Below are 18723 nucleotides of genomic sequence, written 5' to 3'. Positions count from 1 at the left end.
GTAAACTCTATTAGAGTAACTGTCATCATTTCTACCTTATATTTTTAAGATTCAGTAAGAACTGGAGCTTCTTAAGTAAAATTAAACATTTTATTAACGTAATACATGAATTATGGGGGGAGAGTAAGTTTTACTTAGGTTTCCTCATACAATTTAAATGTTTAATAGTTGTATGTACATAAACCTAGAAATGGTACATAAACTTTACTCTGAAAGTGTATCGTTAAAATCTACTAAGTTACTTCATAACAGCAAATACTACAGATATATAACATTGACTTAAAAGTTTGAGTAAAATGATGTTCCTGCCTATGAAAAACAAGTAGACTTTACTTCCTTTGTTTAAATAAATATAACTTAAAACTTAGATGTAATTAAGAAAATGCTACACTCTTAACCCGAACTAGTTGAGTTTACTAGAAAATCGCGTGGAAACCCGTTGCCTTATCCCGTTTAAGTTTTTACAAAACATGAAACTAAACCTTTTAAGTTGTATTGGCATAGATAACTTAGACATATTCAAGTTTACATTAGTAGTCTTTACTCAAAACCATTAGTTCACATAACTTATCTCTTTTCTGAGGTCTAGCCAATCATTTTAGGTCAAATGCACATAAATATATATTAAAGCACTACTTAACATCATTTGTTGACATAAGTAATGTATTGTCTTCAAATTTAAATTAATGACTTATACTGTTTTGATTTAGAGTTTGTATATACCATTGTAGTAATGGTAGAGGTGGAGGCAAGAAAAGGCTTAGTCCAGACTTCCTCCTGCAATAAGCACTTTTATCTTGACAGACAATTCACAGGAACGATAGTGAATTTCAACCAACCCACATGTATTCGAACAAGTGGTGGTAACTTTCTATCTCACCACTTTCAGTTATGGTGCAGATTTAGTTAAAATGCAACACGAACAAAAACCTTGTACTACACCGTCACTGCGTACAGAACATAAACATAAACCCATACAAACTCTACCACAGCACTAAATACAGCACATAAACGGGGAACAGAGAGCACCCATAATGCAATGCGGCAACACACCCACAGCACGCCACAATATATTGTTTAAAAAGAAATTTGTATGGGAAGGAAGAAATTAAAAAATACTTTTAAATTGTTCAAGTTATTTTATTTCAGAAAACACTGAAATTAACAAATAAAAATTAACACAAATAATTCACTGCAGCAATAATGAATTAAGACTGGTGCAGTCCTAAGCTAACCTTTAGCAAACGTTTAGCAACCAGACCGATCTTAATAATTGCTTTACACGCTCTTCCGTCTACTTAGTGTCGTTAAAACTACTTTAAAACATCCACAGTTTATTTTTAAATTCACAATTCAGTTTTCTCCAAAAATCGAGCAGGTCACGCTCTCACACAGGACGGGTCTTGACTCTCAGTTGAACTTCAAATAGGCTCCGCCCCTCCCTCACAGAACGTAACTTTATATGTAATTTCTGCTTAACATGATCATTGCAGTGTATATTTTCACATTTGTAATCCAAAGAACTAATTTGATTTAGTAATTACATAGATTTTTACAAAACATAATAGAATAAGTAATGAACACTAAAACGTTTAATTGAAAACAAATTCCGGGTTTACAGTGTACTTAATATCTTCAAAACTGTTTTATGGTGAGTAACATTTACTTGATACTGCAGCATTCAATGTTACTTAAATCATTTGAGTGCAAATACTTACAAAGGGTTTTTTAAGTAAATCTTATGAGTTGTTTTTTTCAGTGTATATTTCTCGGTAGCCACAGTTTGGAGAAGCTGCCCCCCCCCCCACACCTTAAAGGGACAGTTCGCCTCTTTTGACATGAAGCTGTGTAACATCCCATATCAGCAACATCATTTCTGAACATCTTCTTACCCCCTGCTGCGTCCTGTGAGCAGAGCTCCAGCCTCGTTTTGGTGTTGATGAAGGTAGATGTAGTTTATTTCTACAGCCCTTTACAGACGATTCTTACGATGTACCAAAGTGCTGTACAGCAGGTGAAAAATAAAGAGAAGAAGAAGTAAAAACAAATAAAAAACAATCAAAGAACAGTAAAAGCAATAAAATACAACAAAATCAAATAAGATAAAAGTGCCATCATACTTATTATTAAAAGCAATCCTAAATAAAAGGTAGTCCGGTTAGTTGGTTGGGGTTTAAAAAATAAAGCCTGCCATGAAAGTAATAACGAGTTATCTCGCCCAGCCCTAATAATGATATCTTCTCCATCTTCCTGTTTAAAATGTTTCCTCTGAGCACAAAGGGCTGGAACTGAATATTCCTTAATGAGTAAATAATTTCTGTACATGGTGATGATAAAGGCTGGACTTGTCCTCCACAGGTCAGTGGATCCTGTTGTATCGTACCTGAAGGAGACGTAACAGACCCAACTTTATTTCCTGGTCACATGTGCAGGTTTCAGCCTCACTTTAGAAGATTTTCATGAACAACTCATCTCGTGGTTGGTTGTTGACTTTTTTCCAAATCTGCTGAAGGTTTAAGGCAAGGCAGGTTTATCTGTGCGGCACAATCCAACAACAAGGCGATTCAAAGTGCTTTACAGAGACATTAAAACAGTAGAAATAAAAAGCAAGATTTAAACTTTAAACAAAAAAAGAAAGAAAGAAGAACAATAGATAAAATCAGGAGTTAAAATGTGATTAAGTTTTGAAACTCGAGCTTCAGATTTGGAGCTTTATTCAAATGCAGCTGAACTAGTTGCACTAATAACATTTGCACAAATATCATCAAAGTACAATATATCGTAAATTATCCATATTCCCCATATTTCTTATTGGTTCAGTCTGCTCAGTTAAATTTATTTTTATCTTTATTGTTAAATTTACAAATCTGTTTTTATTTAGTTTACTGATGTTTAGTATTATTATTATTATTAATATTTTTATTATTTACCCTACTCTTCATACTGTAGATTTGTTTATAGCTGATGTTTATTCTCTATTTTTATTCTATTATATTTGCCTGTTTTTCCTTTAATTGTTTACATATCTTTTATACTGTACGCTGTTGCAACACAATAATTTCCCAAATTGGGATGAATAAAGTATCTATCTATCTATCTATCTATCTATCTATCTATCTATCTATCTATCTATCTATCTATCTATCTATCTATCTATCTATCTATCTATCTATCTATCTATCTATCTATCTATCTATCTATCTATCCATCCATCCATCCATCCATCCATCCATCCATCATCTTCCTCTTGTCCGGGGGTCGGGTCGCGGGGGCAGCAGCTTGAGCAAAGAGACCCAGGCGTCCCTGTCCCCGGCCACTTCCTCCAGCTCTTCTGGGGGGACCCCGAGGCGTTCCCAGGCCAGCCGAGAGACATAGTCTCTCCAACGTGTCCTGGGTCTTCCCCGGGGCCTCCTCCCAGCGGGACGGGCCTGGAACACCTCACCAGGGAGGCGTCCAGGAGGCATCCTAACCAGATACCCCAGGAGGCATCCTAACCAGATGCCCCAGGAGGCATCCTAACCAGATACCCCAGGAGGCATCCTAACCAGATACCCCAGGAGGCATCCTAACCAGATGCCCCAGGAGGCATCCTAACCAGATGCCCCAGGAGGCGTCCTAACCAGATGCCCCAGGAGGCATCCTAACCAGATGCCCCAGGAGGCGTCCTAACCAGATGCCCCAGGAGGCATCCTAACCAGATGCCCCAGGAGACATCCTAACCAGATACCCCAGGAGGCATCCTAACCAGATACCCCAGGAGGCATCCTAACCAGATACCCCAGGAGGCATCCTCACCAGATGCCCCAGGAGGCATCCTAACCAGATACCCCAGGAGGCATCCTCACCAGATGCCCCAGGAGGCGTCCTAACCAGATGCCCCAGGAGGCGTCCTAACCAGATGCCCCAGGAGGCATCCTAACCAGATACCCCAGGAGGCGTCCTAACCAGATACCCCAGGAGGCATCCAGGAGGCATCCTAACCAGATGCCCCATGAGGCATCCTAACCAGATGCCCCAGGAGGCATCCTAACCAGATACCCCAGGAGGCATCCTAACCAGATACCCCAGGAGGCGTCCTAACCAGATACCCCAGGAGGCATCCTAACCAGATGCCCCATGAGGCATCCTAACCAGATGCCCCAGGAGGCATCCTAACCAGATACCCCAGGAGGCATCCTAACCAGATACCCCAGGAGGCGTCCTAACCAGATACCCCAGGAGGCATCCTAACCAGATACCCCAGGAGGCATCCTAACCAGATGCCCCAGGAGGCATCCTAACCAGATACCCCAGGAGGCATCCTAACCAGATACCCCATGAGGCATCCTAACCAGATACCCCAGGAGGCATCCTCACCAGATGCCCCAGGAGGCATCCTAACCAGATGCCCCAGGAGGCATCCTAACCAGATGCCCCAGGAGGCGTCCTAACCAGATGCCCCAGGAGGCATCCTCACCAGATGCCCCAGGAGGCATCCTCACCAGATGCCCCAGGAGGCATCCCAACCAGATGCCCCAGGAGGCATCCTCACCAGATGCCCCAGGAGGCATCCTAACCAGATGCCCCAGGAGGCATCCTAACCAGATGCCCCAGGAGGCATCCTAACCAGATGCCCCAGGAGGCATCCTAACCAGATGCCCCAGGAGGCATCCTAACCAGATGCCCCAGGAGGCATCCTCACCAGATGCCCCAGGAGGCATCCTCACCAGATGCCCCAGGAGGCATCCCAACCAGATGCCCAGGAGGCATCCTAACCAGATGCCCCAGGAGGCATCCTCACCAGATGCCCCAGGAGGCATCCTCACCAGATGCCCCAGGAGGCGTCCTAACAGATGCCCCAGGAGGCATCCTAACCAGATGCCCCAGGAGGCATCCTCACCAGATGCCCCAGGAGGCATCCTCACCAGATGCCCCAGGAGGCATCCTCACCAGATGCCCCAGGAGGCGTCCTAACAGATGCCCCAGGAGGCATCCTCACCAGATGCCCCAGGAGGCATCCTAACAGATGCCCCAGGAGGCGTCCTCACCAGATGCCCCAGGAGGCATCCTAACAGATGCCCCAGGAGGCATCCTCACCAGATGCCCCAGGAGGCATCCTAACAGATGCCCCAGGAGGCGTCCTAACCAGATGCCCCAGGAGGCGTCCTAACCAGATGCCCCAGGAGGCGTCCTAACCAGATGCCCCAGGAGGCATCCTCACCAGATGCCCGAGCCACCTCATCTGACTCCTCTGGATGCGGAGGAGCAGCGGTTCTACCTCCCGGATGACCGAGCTTCTCACCCTATCTCTAAGGGAGAGCCCAGCCACCCTGCGGAGGAAACTCATTTCGGCCGCTTGTATTCGCGATCTCGTTCTTTCGGTCCCTACCCACAGCTCGTGACCATAGGTGAGGGTAGGATCTTGTTCTTTCGGTCCCTACCCACAGCTCGTGCCCATAGGTGAGGGTAGGATCTCGTTTTTTCGGTCCCTACCCACAGCTCGTGCCCATAGGTGAGGGTAGGATCTTGTTCTTTCGGTCCCCACCCACAGGTCGTGACCATAGGTGAGGGTAGGAACTCGTTCTTTCGGTCACTACTCACAGCTCGTGACCATAGGTGAGGGTAGGAACTCGTTCTTTCGGTCACTACCCACAGCTCGTGACCATAGGTGAGGGTAGGATCTCGTTCTTTCGGTCACTACCCACAGCTCGTGACCATAGGTGAGGGTAGGATCTCGTTCTTTCGGTCACTACCCACAGCTCGTGACCATAGGTGAGGATAGGAACTCGTTCTTTCGGTCACTACCCACAGCTCGTGACCATAGGTGAGGGTAGGAACATAGATTGACCGGTAAATCGAGAGCTTGGCCTTCTGGCTCAGCTCCTTCTTCACCACGACGGGCCGGTGCAGAGCCCGCATCACTGCAGACGCCGCACCGATCCGTCTGTCAATCTCCTGCTCCATTCGTCCCTCACTCGTGAACAAGACCCCGAGATACTTGAACTCCTCCACTTGGGGAAGGATCTCATTCACGACCCGGCGAGAGCATTCCACCCTTTTACTGCCGAAGACCATGGTCTCGGATTTGGAGGTGCTGATTCTCATCCCAGCCGCTTCACACTCGGCTGCAAACCGCTCCAGTGAGAGCTGAAGCTCACGGCCCGACGACGCTAACAGAACCGCATCGTCCGCAAAAAGCAGAGACCCGATTCTGAGGTCACCGAAACGGATCCCCTCAACGCCCTGGCTGCGCCTAGAAATTCTGTCCATAAAAATTATGAACAGAATTGGTGACAAAGGGCAGCCCTGACGGAGACAAACCCTCACTATCTATCTATCTATCTATCTATCTATCTATCTATCTATCTATCTATCTATCTATCTATCTATCTATCTATCTATCTATCTATCTATCTATCTATCTATCTATCTATCTATCTATCTATCTATCTATCTATCCATCCATCCATCCTTCTATCTATCTATCTATAATAGGTGTGTCTTCAACCTGGACTTAAACACCATAGATATGTATAGAATGGCTAGATGTCTCGTCCGCGTTGCTGGGCAACGGAGTGGAACGTCCGCAGATGGCCGCCATCTTACCACAGGCAGCTCTCTCATTGTGTTGATGGTGAAACATTCAAGACATAACTTGCTTAATTCTCAAAAGTTTAGGTTATTATAAACATCAAAGTAGTAAGATAATTATCACACTACAGACGAAGTCCATATTTAAAAAAAATTGTAAATATTTCACGTTTATTTGCCCCATGAATCAACTTTATTTATCCCTTGGGATGACTCCTCAGGGAAATTCAAGTCCCCAGTAGCTCCAAACACGCACATAGGATCTCTATAAATCTAAAATATATCAAATTAAATTTATTTATATAGCACATTTCATGTACAAACAGTTCAAAGTGCTCCACATAAAATAAAAGCATTGCAGCAGGGAGTGCAAGAAGCATTAAAAATACATAAAAGAATATAAAGAGAAACAAATAAAATTATTTAAATGAATTTAAAAACAGGCAACAGTCCAGATAAGTTCAAAGATATTTCATGCATAGACACATGAGAACAGAAATGTTTTTAACCTGGATTTAAAAATGTCTCCATTTGGTGAAAGTTTAATCTCCACTGGCAGTTTGTTCCACTTGTTGGCAGCATAACAGCTAAATGCTGCTTCTCCATGTTTAGTCTGGACTCTGGACTGGACCAGCTGACCTGAGTCCTTGGATCTCAGAGCTCTGCTGGCTTTATATTCTCTGAACACATCACAGATTGTAAACCATCAGCAGGCTTTTAAAATCTATTCTGTGACTGACTGGAAGCCAGAGTAAAGATTTTAAAGCTGCTGTGATGTGTTCAGATCTCTTAGTCCGGGTTAAAACTCCAGCAGCAGCGTTCTGGATGAGCTGCAGATGTTTAATGGTCTTTGTGGGAAGTCCAGTTAAAAGAGCGTTACAGTAATGGAGTCTACTGGAGATGAATGCATGGATGAGTTTCTCCTGGTCTTTTTGGGAGAGGAAACCTTTAATTCTGTTGATGTTTCTGAGGTGGTAAAAAGCTGCCTTGGTGACAGCTTTGATGTGGCTGCTGAAAGTCAGATCTGAGTCTATCAACCCTCCGAGGTTACGAACCTGGTCAGTGATTGTAAGGTCCCGAGTCTCAAGATATGTACCAACGCTGACCCTCTTCTCTTTGCTACCAAACAGAAGGATCTCAGTTTTGTCTTCATTTAATTGTAGAAAATTCTATCTCATCCAGGTGTTTACTTCCTCCAGACACTGACACAGCACGTCTGCTGGGCTGCAGTCGTCCGGTGACAGAGACACATAAAGTTGTGTATCGTGATAATTCTAAATATAATATATAATTAATATCTGACCCAAAGGGAGCATATACAAGTTAAACAGAAGAGGTCCAAGAATTGACCCCTGGGGGACTCCACAAGTCATGGCCACTCGCTCAGATTCATAGCTGCCAATAGTAACAAAATAACTCCGGCCTTCTAAGTAGGACCTGAACCAGTTAAGGACCGCTCCAGAAAGTCCAACCCAGTTTTCCAGCCTGTGCAACAGGATTCTGTGATCTACAGTATCAAACGCAGCGCTGAGGTCCAACAGAACCAGGACTGAAACATTACCAGAATCAGTATTCAACCTGATGTCGTTTAACACTTTGACCAGAGCTGTTTCAGTGCTGTGATGACGTCTGAAGCCTGATTGAAACTTATCAAGACTTCCACTTTCATTTAGAAAGTCGTTGAGCTGGTTAAATACAACTTTCTCAATAATCTTAGATATAAAAGAGAGATTAGAGACAGGTCTGTAGTTGTTCATCATAGAGGCATCTAGAGTTCTCTTCTTTAGGAGTGGCTTAATGGCAGCTGTCTTTAGTGACTTGGGAAAAATGCCTGATGCCAGTGAGCTGTTAACTATTCGTAGGAGATCACTTTCTACTGAAGTAAAAACAGTTTTTAAAAAGTCGGATGGTATTATGTCCAGAGAACAAGTTGTTGATTTCAGCTGCCGAACTGTTTCCTATAGGATTTTTAAATTAAAAATATTAAATTGTGACATAACGTCAGAGTTAGTAATAGGTTTTAGACACAGATTAGTTTTCTTGTTTGTCTAATTGTTTTGATTTTTTGGCTAAAAAAGTTGGAAAATTCGTTGCATTTCTCAGTGGAGAGGAGGTCTGGGTTTGATAGTGAATCTGAAGCTTTGTTTTCCTCCATTTACGTTCAGCTCTCCTGCATTCTCTTTTCAGGTTTTTGACCGTAGTGGTGTTTCTCCATGGGGTTTTCTGTTTGATCAAGGTGCTCTTGATTCTTATCGGTGCAACAGCTTCCATTACATTCAAAATTTTCAAGTTAAAATGATCCAGCATTCCTTCAACCGACTCTGCGCTCATTGTTGGTAACATAGCTATGGCCTCCCTAAACTGAGCACTTGTTTTCTCATTGATGTGCCTCTTCTTAACTGAGAAGCTGGTTGTTTGAACATTCTGAGTAATATGTAAATCAAATAAAATAGAAAAATGGTCAGACAAGGCCAAATCCATTACCACAACAGAAGAAATATCAACACCTTTAGAAATGACCAGGTCCAGAATGTGACCTCGAAGGTGGGTAGGTTCTGTTACACGTTGCCACAAACCAAACATGAGCAGCACAGAAGAAAATTCTTTGGCATTACCATCCGTCATATTATCTATTTGAATCTTAAAATCCCCGGTCAAGATGAAATGCTTAAAATCAGACGAAATAACAGACAATAATTCAGAAAAATAATCCATAAAACTTGCGAACTGTCCCTTTAAAGAGGCGAACTGGACCTTTAAAGCGGCGAACTGGCCCTTTAAAGTGGCGAATTGTCCCTTTAAAGCAGCGAACTGTCCCTTTAAGGAGGCAAACTGTCCCTTTAAATCTGTGAACTGTACCTTTAAAGCGGCGAACTGTTCCTTTAAAGAGGCGAACTGTTCCTTTAAAGAGGCGAACTGTCCCTTTAAAGAGGTGAACTGTCCCTTTAAGGAGGCGAACTGTCCCTTTAAAGAGGTGAACTGTCCCTTTAAAGAGGCGAACTGTCCCTTTAAGGAGGCGAACTGTCCCTTTAAGGAGGCGAACTGTCCCTTTAAGGAGGCGAACTGTCCCTTTAAGGAGGCGAACTGTCCCTTTAAAGAGGCGAATTGTCCCTTTAAAGAGGCGAACTGTCTCTTTAAAGGGGCGAACTGTCCCTTTAAAGAGGCAAACTGTCCCTTTAAAGAGGTGAACTGTTCCTTTAAGGAGGCAAACTGTCCCTTTAAAGAGGCGAATTGTCCCTTTAAAGAGGCGAACTGTCTCTTTAAAGAGGCGAACTGTCCCTTTAAGGAGGCGAACTGGCCCTTTAAAGCGGCGAATTGTCCCTTTAAAGCAGCGAACTGTCCCTTTAAAGAGGCGAACTGTCCCTTTAAAGAGGCAAACTGTCCCTTTAAAGAGGTGAACTGTTCCTTTAAGGAGGCGAACTGTCCCTTTAAAGAGGTGAACTGTCCCTTTAAAGAGGCGAACTGTCCCTTTAAGGAGGCGAACTGTCCCTTTAAAGAGGCGAATTGTCCCTTTAAAGAGGCGAACTGTCTCTTTAAAGAGGCGAACTGTCCCTTTAAGGAGGCGAACTGGCCCTTTAAAGCGGCGAATTGTCCCTTTAAAGCAGCAAACTGTCCCTTTAAAGAGGCGAACTGTCCCTTTAAAGAGGCAAACTGTCCCTTTAAAGAGGTGAACTGTTCCTTTAAGGAGGCGAACTGTCCCTTTAAAGAGGCGAACTGTCCCTTTAAAGAGGCGAACTGGCCCTTTAAAGCGGCGAACTGGCCCTTTAAAGCGGCGAATTGTCTCTTTAAAGCAGTGAACTGTCCCTTTAAGGAGGCAAACTGTCCCTTTAAATCTGCGAACTGTACCTTTAAAGCGGCGAACTGTTCCTTTAAAGAGGCAAACTGTCCCTTTAAAGAGGTGAACTGTCCCTTTAAGGAGGCGAACTGTCCCTTTAAAGAGGTGAACTGTCCCTTTAAAGAGGCGAACTGTCCCTTTAAGGAGGCGAACTGTCCCTTTAAAGAGGCGAACTGTCCCTTTAAAGAGGTGAACTGTCCCTTTAAAGAGGCGAACTGTTCCTTTAAGGAGGCGAACTGTCCCTTTAAAGAGGTGAACTGTCCCTTTAAAGAGGAGAACTGTCCCTTTAAGGAGGCGAACTGTCCCTTTAAAGAGGCGAATTGTCCCTTTAAAGAGGCGAACTGTCCCTTTAAAGAGGCGAACTGGCCCTTTAAAGCGGCGAACTGGCCCTTTAAAGCGGCGAATTGTCTCTTTAAAGCAGTGAACTGTCCCTTTAAGGAGGCAAACTGTCCCTTTAAATCTGCGAACTGTACCTTTAAAGCGGCGAACTGTTCCTTTAAAGAGGCAAACTGTCCCTTTAAAGAGGTGAACTGTCCCTTTAAGGAGGCGAACTGTCCCTTTAAAGAGGTGAACTGTCCCTTTAAAGAGGCGAACTGTCCCTTTAAGGAGGCGAACTGTCCCTTTAAAGAGGCGAACTGTCCCTTTAAAGAGGTGAACTGTACCTTTAAAGAGGCGAACTGTTCCTTTAAGGAGGCGAACTGTCCCTTTAAAGAGGTGAACTGTCCCTTTAAAGAGGAGAACTGTCCCTTTAAGGAGGCGAACTGTCCCTTTAAAGAGGCGAATTGTCCCTTTAAAGAGGCGAACTGTCTCTTTAAAGAGGCGAACTGTCCCTTTAAAGAGGCGAACTGTCCCTTTAAAGCGGCGAACTCTCCCTTTAAAGAGGCGAACTGTCCCTTTAAAGGGGCGAACTGTCCCTTTAAAGAGGCGAACTGTCCCTTTAAGGAGGTGAACTGTCCCTTTAAGGAGGCGAACTGTCCCTTTAAAGAGGTGAACTGTCCCTTTAAGGAGGCGAACTGTCCCTTTAAAGAGGCGAATTGTCCCTTTAAAGAGGCGAACTGTCTCTTTAAAGAGGCGAACTGTCCCTTTAAGGAGGTGAACTGTCCCTTTAAATCTGCGAACTGTCCCTTTAAAGAGGCGAATTGTCCCTTTAAAGAGGCGAACTGTCCCATTAAAGAGGTGAATAGTCCCTTTAAAGAGGCGAACTGTCCCTTTAAAGCGGCGAACTGTCCGTTTAAAGAGGCGAACTGACCCTTTAAAGCGTCAAACTATCCCTTTAAAGAGGCGAACTGTCCTTTAAAGAGGCGAACTGTCCCTTTAAAGAGGCGAACTGTCCCTTTAAATCGGCGAACTGTCCCTTTAAAGAGGCGAACTGTCCCTTTAATGAGGCGAACTGTCCATTTAAAGAGGCGAATTGTCCCTTTAAAGAGGCGAACTGTCCCTTTAAAGCAGCGAACAGTCCCTTTAAAGCGGCAAACTGTCCCTTTAAAGAGGCGAACTGTGCCTTTAAAGAGGAGAACTATCCCTTTAAAGCATCGAACTGTCCCTTTAAAGAGGTGAACTGTGCCTTTAAAGAGGAGAACTATCCCTTTAAAGCAGCGAACTGGCCCTTGAAAGCGGCGAACTGTCCCTTTAAATCGGTGAACTGTCCCTTTAAATCGGTGAACTGTCCCTTTAAAGAGGAGAACTATCCCTTTAAATCGGCGAACTGTCCCTTTAAAGAGGTGAACTGTCTCTTTAAAGAGGCGAACTGTCCCTTTAAATCGGTGAACTGTCCCTTTAAATCGGTGAACTGTCCCTTTAAAGAGGTGAACTGTCTCTTTAAAGAGGCGAACTGGCCCTTTAAAGCGGCGAACTGTCCCTTTAAATCGGTGAACTGTCCCTTTAAATCGGTGAACTGTCCCTTTAAAGAGGAGAACTATCCCTTTAAATCGGCGAACTGTCCCTTTAAAGAGGTGAACTATCCCTTTAAAGAGGTGAACTGTCCCTTTAAATCGGTGAACTGTCCCTTTAAAGAGGTGAACTGTCCCTTTACAGAGGAGAACTGTCCCTTTAAAGAGGTGAAGTGTCCCTTTAAAGAGGCGAACTGTCCCTTTAAAGAGGCAAACTGTCCCTTTAAAGAGGCGAACTGTCCCTTTAAAGAGGAGAACTGTCCCTTTAAAGAGAAGAACTGTCCCTTTAAAGCAGCGAACAGTCCCTTTAAAGAGGTGACTGTCCCTTTAAAGAGGAGAACTGTCCCTTTAAAGAGGTGAACTGTCCCTTTAAAGAGGCGAACTGTCCCTTTAAAGAGGCGAACTGTCCCTTTAAAGAGGCGAACTGAACTTTTAAAGAGGCGAACTGTCCCTTTAAAGAGGCGAACTGTCCCTTTAATGAGGTGAACTGTCCCTTTAAAGAGTTGAACTGTCCCTTTAAAGAGGCGAACTGTCCCTTTAAAGAGGCGAACTGTCCCTTTAAAGAGGTGAACTGTCCCTTTAAAGAGGCGAACTGTATCTTTAAAGAGGAGAACTGTCCCTTTAAAGAGGCGAACTGTCCCTTTAAAGAGGCGAACTGTCCCTTTAAAGAGGCAAACTGTCCCTTTAAAGAGGCGAACTGTCCCTTTAAAGAGGCGAACTGTCCCTTTAAAGCAGCGAACTGTCCCTTTAAAGAGGCGAACTGTCCCTTTAAAGCAGCGAACTGTCCCTTTAAAGCGGCGAACTGTCCCTTTAAAGAGGCGAACTGTCCCTTTAAAGAGGCGAACTGTCCCTTTAAAGCATCGAACAGTCCCTTTAAAGCGGCGAACTGTCCCTTTAAAGCATCGAACAGTCCCTTTAAAGCGGCGAACTGTCCCTTTAAAGAGGTGAACTGTCCCTTTAAAGAGGCGAACTGTCCCTTTAAATCGGTGAACTGTCCCTTTAAAGAGGTGAACTGTCCCTTTAAAGAGGCGAACTGTCTATTTAAAGAGGAGAACTGTCCCTTTAAAGAGGCGAACTGTCACTTTAAAGCGGCGAACTGTCCCTTTAAAGAGGTGAACTGTCCCTTTAAAGAGGCGAACTGTCCATTTAAAGAGGCGAACTGTCCCTTTAAAGAGGAGAACTGTCACTTTAAAGCGGCGAACTGTCTCTTTAAAGAGGCGAACTGTCCCTTTAAAGAGGTGAACTGTCCCTTTAAAGAGGTGAACTGTCCCTTTAAAGAGGTGAACTGTCCCTTTAAAGAGGCGAATTGTCCCTTTAAAGAGGCGAACTGTCTCTTTAAAGAGGCGAACTGTCCCTTTAAGGAGGTGAACTGTCCCTTTAAATCTGCGAACTGTCCCTTTAAAGAGGCGAATTGTCCCTTTAAAGAGGCGAACTGTCCCATTAAAGAGGTGAATAGTCCCTTTAAAGAGGCGAACTGTCCCTTTAAAGCGGCGAACTGTCCGTTTAAAGAGGCGAACTGACCCTTTAAAGCGTCAAACTATCCCTTTAAAGAGGCGAACTGTACTTTAAAGAGGCGAACTGTCCCTTTAAAGAGGCGAACTGTCCCTTTAAATCGGCGAACTGTCCCTTTAAAGAGGCGAACTGTCCCTTTAAAGAGGCGAACTGTCCATTTAAAGAGGCGAACTGTCCCTTTAAAGAGGCGAACTGTCCCTTTAAAGCAGCGAACAGTCCCTTTAAAGCGGCGAACTGTCCCTTTAAAGAGGCGAACTGTGCCTTTAAAGAGGAGAACTATCCCTTTAAAGCATCGAACTGTCCCTTTAAAGAGGTGAACTGTGCCTTTAAAGAGGAGAACTATCCCTTTAAAGCAGCGAACTGGCCCTTTAAAGCGGCGAACTGTCCCTTTAAATCGGTGAACTGTCCCTTTAAATCGGTGAACTGTCCCTTTAAAGAGGAGAACTGTCCCTTTAAAGATGCGAAATGGCCCTTTAAATCGGTGAACTGTCCCTTTAAAGAGGCGAACTGTCCCTTTAAAGAGGAGAACTATCCCTTTAAATCGGCGAACTGTCCCTTTAAATAGGTGAACTGTCTCTTTAAAGAGGAGAACTATCCCTTTAAAGAGGTGAACTGTCCCTTTAAATCGGTGAACTGTCCCTTTAAAGAGGTGAACTGTCCCTTTACAGAGGAGAACTGTCCCTTTAAAGAGGTGAACTGTCCCTTTAAATCGGTGAACTGTCCCTTTAAAGAGGAGAACTGTCCCTTTAAAGAGGCGAACTGTCCCTTTAAAGAGGTGAAGTGTCCCTTTAAAGAGGCGAACTGTCCCTTTAAAGAGGCAAACTGTCCCTTTAAAGAGGCGAACTGTCCCTTTAAAGAGGCGATCTGTCCCTTTAAAGAGGTGAACTGTCCCTTTAAAGAGGTGAACTGTCCCTTTAAAGAGGCGAACTGTCCCTTTAAAGAGGTGAACTGTCCCTTTAAAGAGGCGAACTGTCCCTTTAAAGAGGAGAACTGTCCCTTTAAAGAGGCGATCTGTCCCTTTAAAAAGGTGAACTGTCCCTTTAAAGAGGCGAACTGTACCTTTAAAGAGGAGAACTGTCCCTTTAAAGAGGCGAACTGCCCCTTTAAAGCAGCGAACAGTCCCTTTAAAGAGGTGACTGTCCCTTTAAAGAGGAGAACTGTCCCTTTAAAGAGGTGAACTGTCCCTTTAAAGAGGCGAACTGTCCCTTTAAAGAGGCGAACTGTCCCTTTAAAGAGGCGAACTGACCCTTTAAAGAGGCGAACTGTCCCTTTAAAGAGGCGAACTGTCCCTTTAAAGAGGCGAACTGTCCCTTTAAAGAGGTGAACTGTCCCTTTAAAGAGGTGAACTGTCCCTTTAAAGAGGCGAACTGTCCCTTTAAAGAGTTGAACTGTACCTTTAAAGAGGAGAACTGTCCCTTTAAAGAGGCGATCTGTCCCTTTAAAGAGGTGAACTGTCCCTTTAAAGAGGCGAACTGTACCTTTAAAGAGGAGAACTGTCCCTTTAAAGAGGCAAACTGTCCCTTTAAAGAGGCGAACTGTCCCTTTAAAGAGGCGAACTGTCCCTTTAAAGCAGCGAACTGTCCCTTTAAAGAGGCGAACTGTCCCTTTAAAGCAGCGAACAGTCCCTTTAAAGCGGCGAACTGTCCCTTTAAAGAGGCGAACTGTCCCTTTAAAGAGGCGAACTGTCCATTTAAAGCATCGAACAGTCCCTTTAAAGCGGCGAACTGTCCCTTTAAAGCATCGAACAGTCCCTTTAAAGCGGCGAACTGTCCCTTTAAAGAGGTGAACTGTGCCTTTAAAGAGGATAACTATCCCTTTAAAGCAGCGAACTTGCCCTTTAAAGCGGCGAACTGTCCCTTTAAATCGGTGAACTGTCCCTTTAAAGAGAAGAACTGTCCCTTTAAAGAGGCGATCTGTCCCTTTAAAGAGGCGAACTGTCCCTTTAAATCGGTGAACTGTCCCTTTAAAGAGGTGAACTGTCCCTTTAAAGAGGTGAACTGTCCCTTTAAATCGGTGAACTGTCCCTTTAAATCGGTGAACTGTCCCTTTAAAGAGGTGAACTGTCCCTTTAAAGAGGCGAACTGTCCCTTTAAGGTGAACTGTCCCTTTAAAGAGGCGAACTGTCCATTTAAAGAGGCGAACTGTCCCTTTAAAGAGGAGAACTGTCCCTTTAAGTCGGCGAACTGTCCCTTTAAAGAGGTGAACTGTCCCTTTAAAGAGGCGAACTGTCCCTTTAAATCGGTGAACTGTCCCTTTAAAGAGGCGAACTGTCTATTTAAAGAGGCGAACTGTCCCTTTAAAGAGGAGAACTGTCCCTTTAAAGAGGAGAACTGTCCCTTTAAAGAGGCGAACTGTCACTTTAAAGCGGCGAACTGTCCCTTTAAAGAGGTGAACTGTCCCTTTAAAGAGGCGAACTGTCCATTTAAAGAGGCGAACTGTCCCTTTAAAGAGGAGAACTGTCACTTTAAAGCGGCGAACTGTCTCTTTAAAGAGGCGAACTGTCCCTTTAAAGAGGTGAACTGTCCCTTTAAAGAGGTGAACTGTCCCTTTAAAGAGGTGAACTGTCCCTTTAAAGAGGCGAACTGTCCTTTTAAATCGGCGAACTGTCCCTTTAAAGAGGCGAACTGTCCCTTTAAAGAGGCGAACTGTCCCTTTAAAGAGGCGAACTGTCCCTTTAAAGAGGTGAACTGTCCCTTTAAAGAGGCGAACTGTCTATTTAAAGAGGCGAACTCTCCCTTTAAAGAGGAGAACTGTCCCTTTAAAGAGGAGAACTGTCCCTTTAAAGAGGCGAACTGTCACTTTAAAGCGGCGAACTGTCCCTTTAAAGAGGTGAACTGTCCCTTTAAAGAGGCGAACTGTCCATTTAAAGAGGCAAACTGTCCCTTTAAAGAGGAGAACTGTCACTTTAAAGCGGCGAACTGTCCCTTTAAAGAGGCGAACTGTCCCTTTAAAGAGGTGAACTGTCCCTTTAAAGAGGTGAACTGTCCCTTTAAAGCGTCGAACTGTCCCTTTAAAGAGGCGAACTGTCCCTTTAAAGAGGCGAACTGTCCCTTTAAAGAGGCGAACTGTCCTTTTAAATCGGCGAACTGTCCCTTTAAAGAGGCGAACTGTCCCTTTAAAGAGGCGAACTGTCTATTTAAAGAGGCGAACTGTCCCTTTAAAGAGGAGAACTGTCCCTTTAAAGAGGAGAACTGTCCCTTTAAAGAGGCGAACTGTCACTTTAAAGCGGCGAACTGTCCCTTTAAAGAGGTGAACTGTCCCTTTAAAGAGGCGAACTGTCCATTTAAAGAGGCGAACTGTCCCTTTAAAGAGGAGAACTGTCACTTTAAAGCGGCGAACTGTCCCTTTAAAGATGCGAACTGTCCCTTTAAAGAGGTGAACTGTCCCTTTAAAGAGGTGAACTGTCCCTTTAAAGAGGTGAACTGTCCCTTTAAAGCGTCGAACTTTCCCTTTAAAGAGGCGAACTGTCCCTTTAAAGAGGCGAACTGTCCCTTTAAAGAGGCGAACTGTCCTTTTAAATCGGCGAACTGTCCCTTTAAAGAGGCGAACTGTCTATTTAAAGAGGCGAACTGTCCCTTTAAAGAGGAGAACTGTCCCTTTAAAGAGGAGAACTGTCCCTTTAAAGAGGCGAACTGTCACTTTAAAGCGGCGAACTGTCCCTTTAAAGAGGCGAACTGTCCCTTTAAAGAAGCGAACTGTCCCTTTAAAGAGGTGAACTGTCCCTTTAAAGAGGCGAACTGTCTATTTAAAGAGGCGAACTGTCCCTTTAAAGAGGAGAACTGTCCCTTTAAAGAGGAGAACTGTCCCTTTAAAGAGGCGAACTGTCACTTTAAAGCGGCGAACTGTCCCTTTAAAGAGGAGAACTGGCCCTTTAAGAGGCGAACTGTCCCTTTAAAGAGGCGAACTGTCCCTTTAAAGAGGAGAACTGTCCCTTTAAAGAGGCGAACTGTCCTTTTAAAGAGGCGAACTGTCTATTTAAAGAGGTGAACTGTCCCTTTAAAGAGGCGAACTGTCCCTTTAAAGAGGCGAACTGTCCCTTTAAAGAGGCGAACTGTCCTTTTAAATCGGCGAACTGTCACTTTAAAGCGGCGAACTGTCCCTTTAAAGAGGCGAACTGTCCCTTTAAAGAGGTGAACTGTCCCTTTAAAGAGGTGAACTGTCCCTTTAAAGAGGTGAACTGTCCCTTTAAAGCGTCGAACTGTCCCTTTAAAGAGGCGAACTGTCCCTTTAAAGAGGCGAACTGTCCCTTTAAAGAGGCGAACTGTCCTTTTAAATCGGCGAACTGTCCCTTTAAAGAGGCGAACTGTCCCTTTAAAGAGGCGAACTGTCGTTTAAATCGGCGAACTGTCCCTTTAAAGAGATGAACTGTCCCTTTAAAGAGGCGAACTGTCCTTTTAAATCGGCGAACTGTCCCTTTAAAGAGGCGAACTGTCCCTTTAAAGAGGCGAACTGTCCTTTTAAATCGGCGAACTGTCCCTTTAAAGAGGCGAACTGTCCCTTTAAATCGGCGAACTGTCCCTTTAAAGAGGCGAACTGTCCCTTTAAAGAGGCGAACTGTCCCTTTAAAGAGGCGAACTGGCCCTTTAAAGAGGCGAACTGTCCCTTTAAATCGGCGAACTGGCCCTTTAAATTGGTGAACTGTCCCTTTAAAGAGGTGAACTGTCCCTTTAAAGAGGCGAACTGTCTATTTAAAGAGGCGAACTGTCCCTTTAAAGAGGAGAACTGTCCCTTTAAAGAGGCGAACTGTCACTTTAAAGCGGCGAACTGTCCCTTTAAAGAGGTGAACTGTCCCTTTAAAGAGGCGAACTGTCCATTTAAAGAGGCGAACTGTCCCTTTAAAGAGGAGAACTGTCACTTTAAAGCGGCGAACTGTCCCTTTAAAGAGGCGAACTGTCCCTTTAAAGAGGTGAACTGTCC

Source organism: Odontesthes bonariensis, chromosome 23, assembly GCF_027942865.1.
Source record: "Odontesthes bonariensis isolate fOdoBon6 chromosome 23, fOdoBon6.hap1, whole genome shotgun sequence".
NCBI classification, from domain to species: Eukaryota; Metazoa; Chordata; class Actinopteri; order Atheriniformes; family Atherinopsidae; genus Odontesthes; species Odontesthes bonariensis.
Note: the sequence above shows the minus strand (reverse complement) of the source record.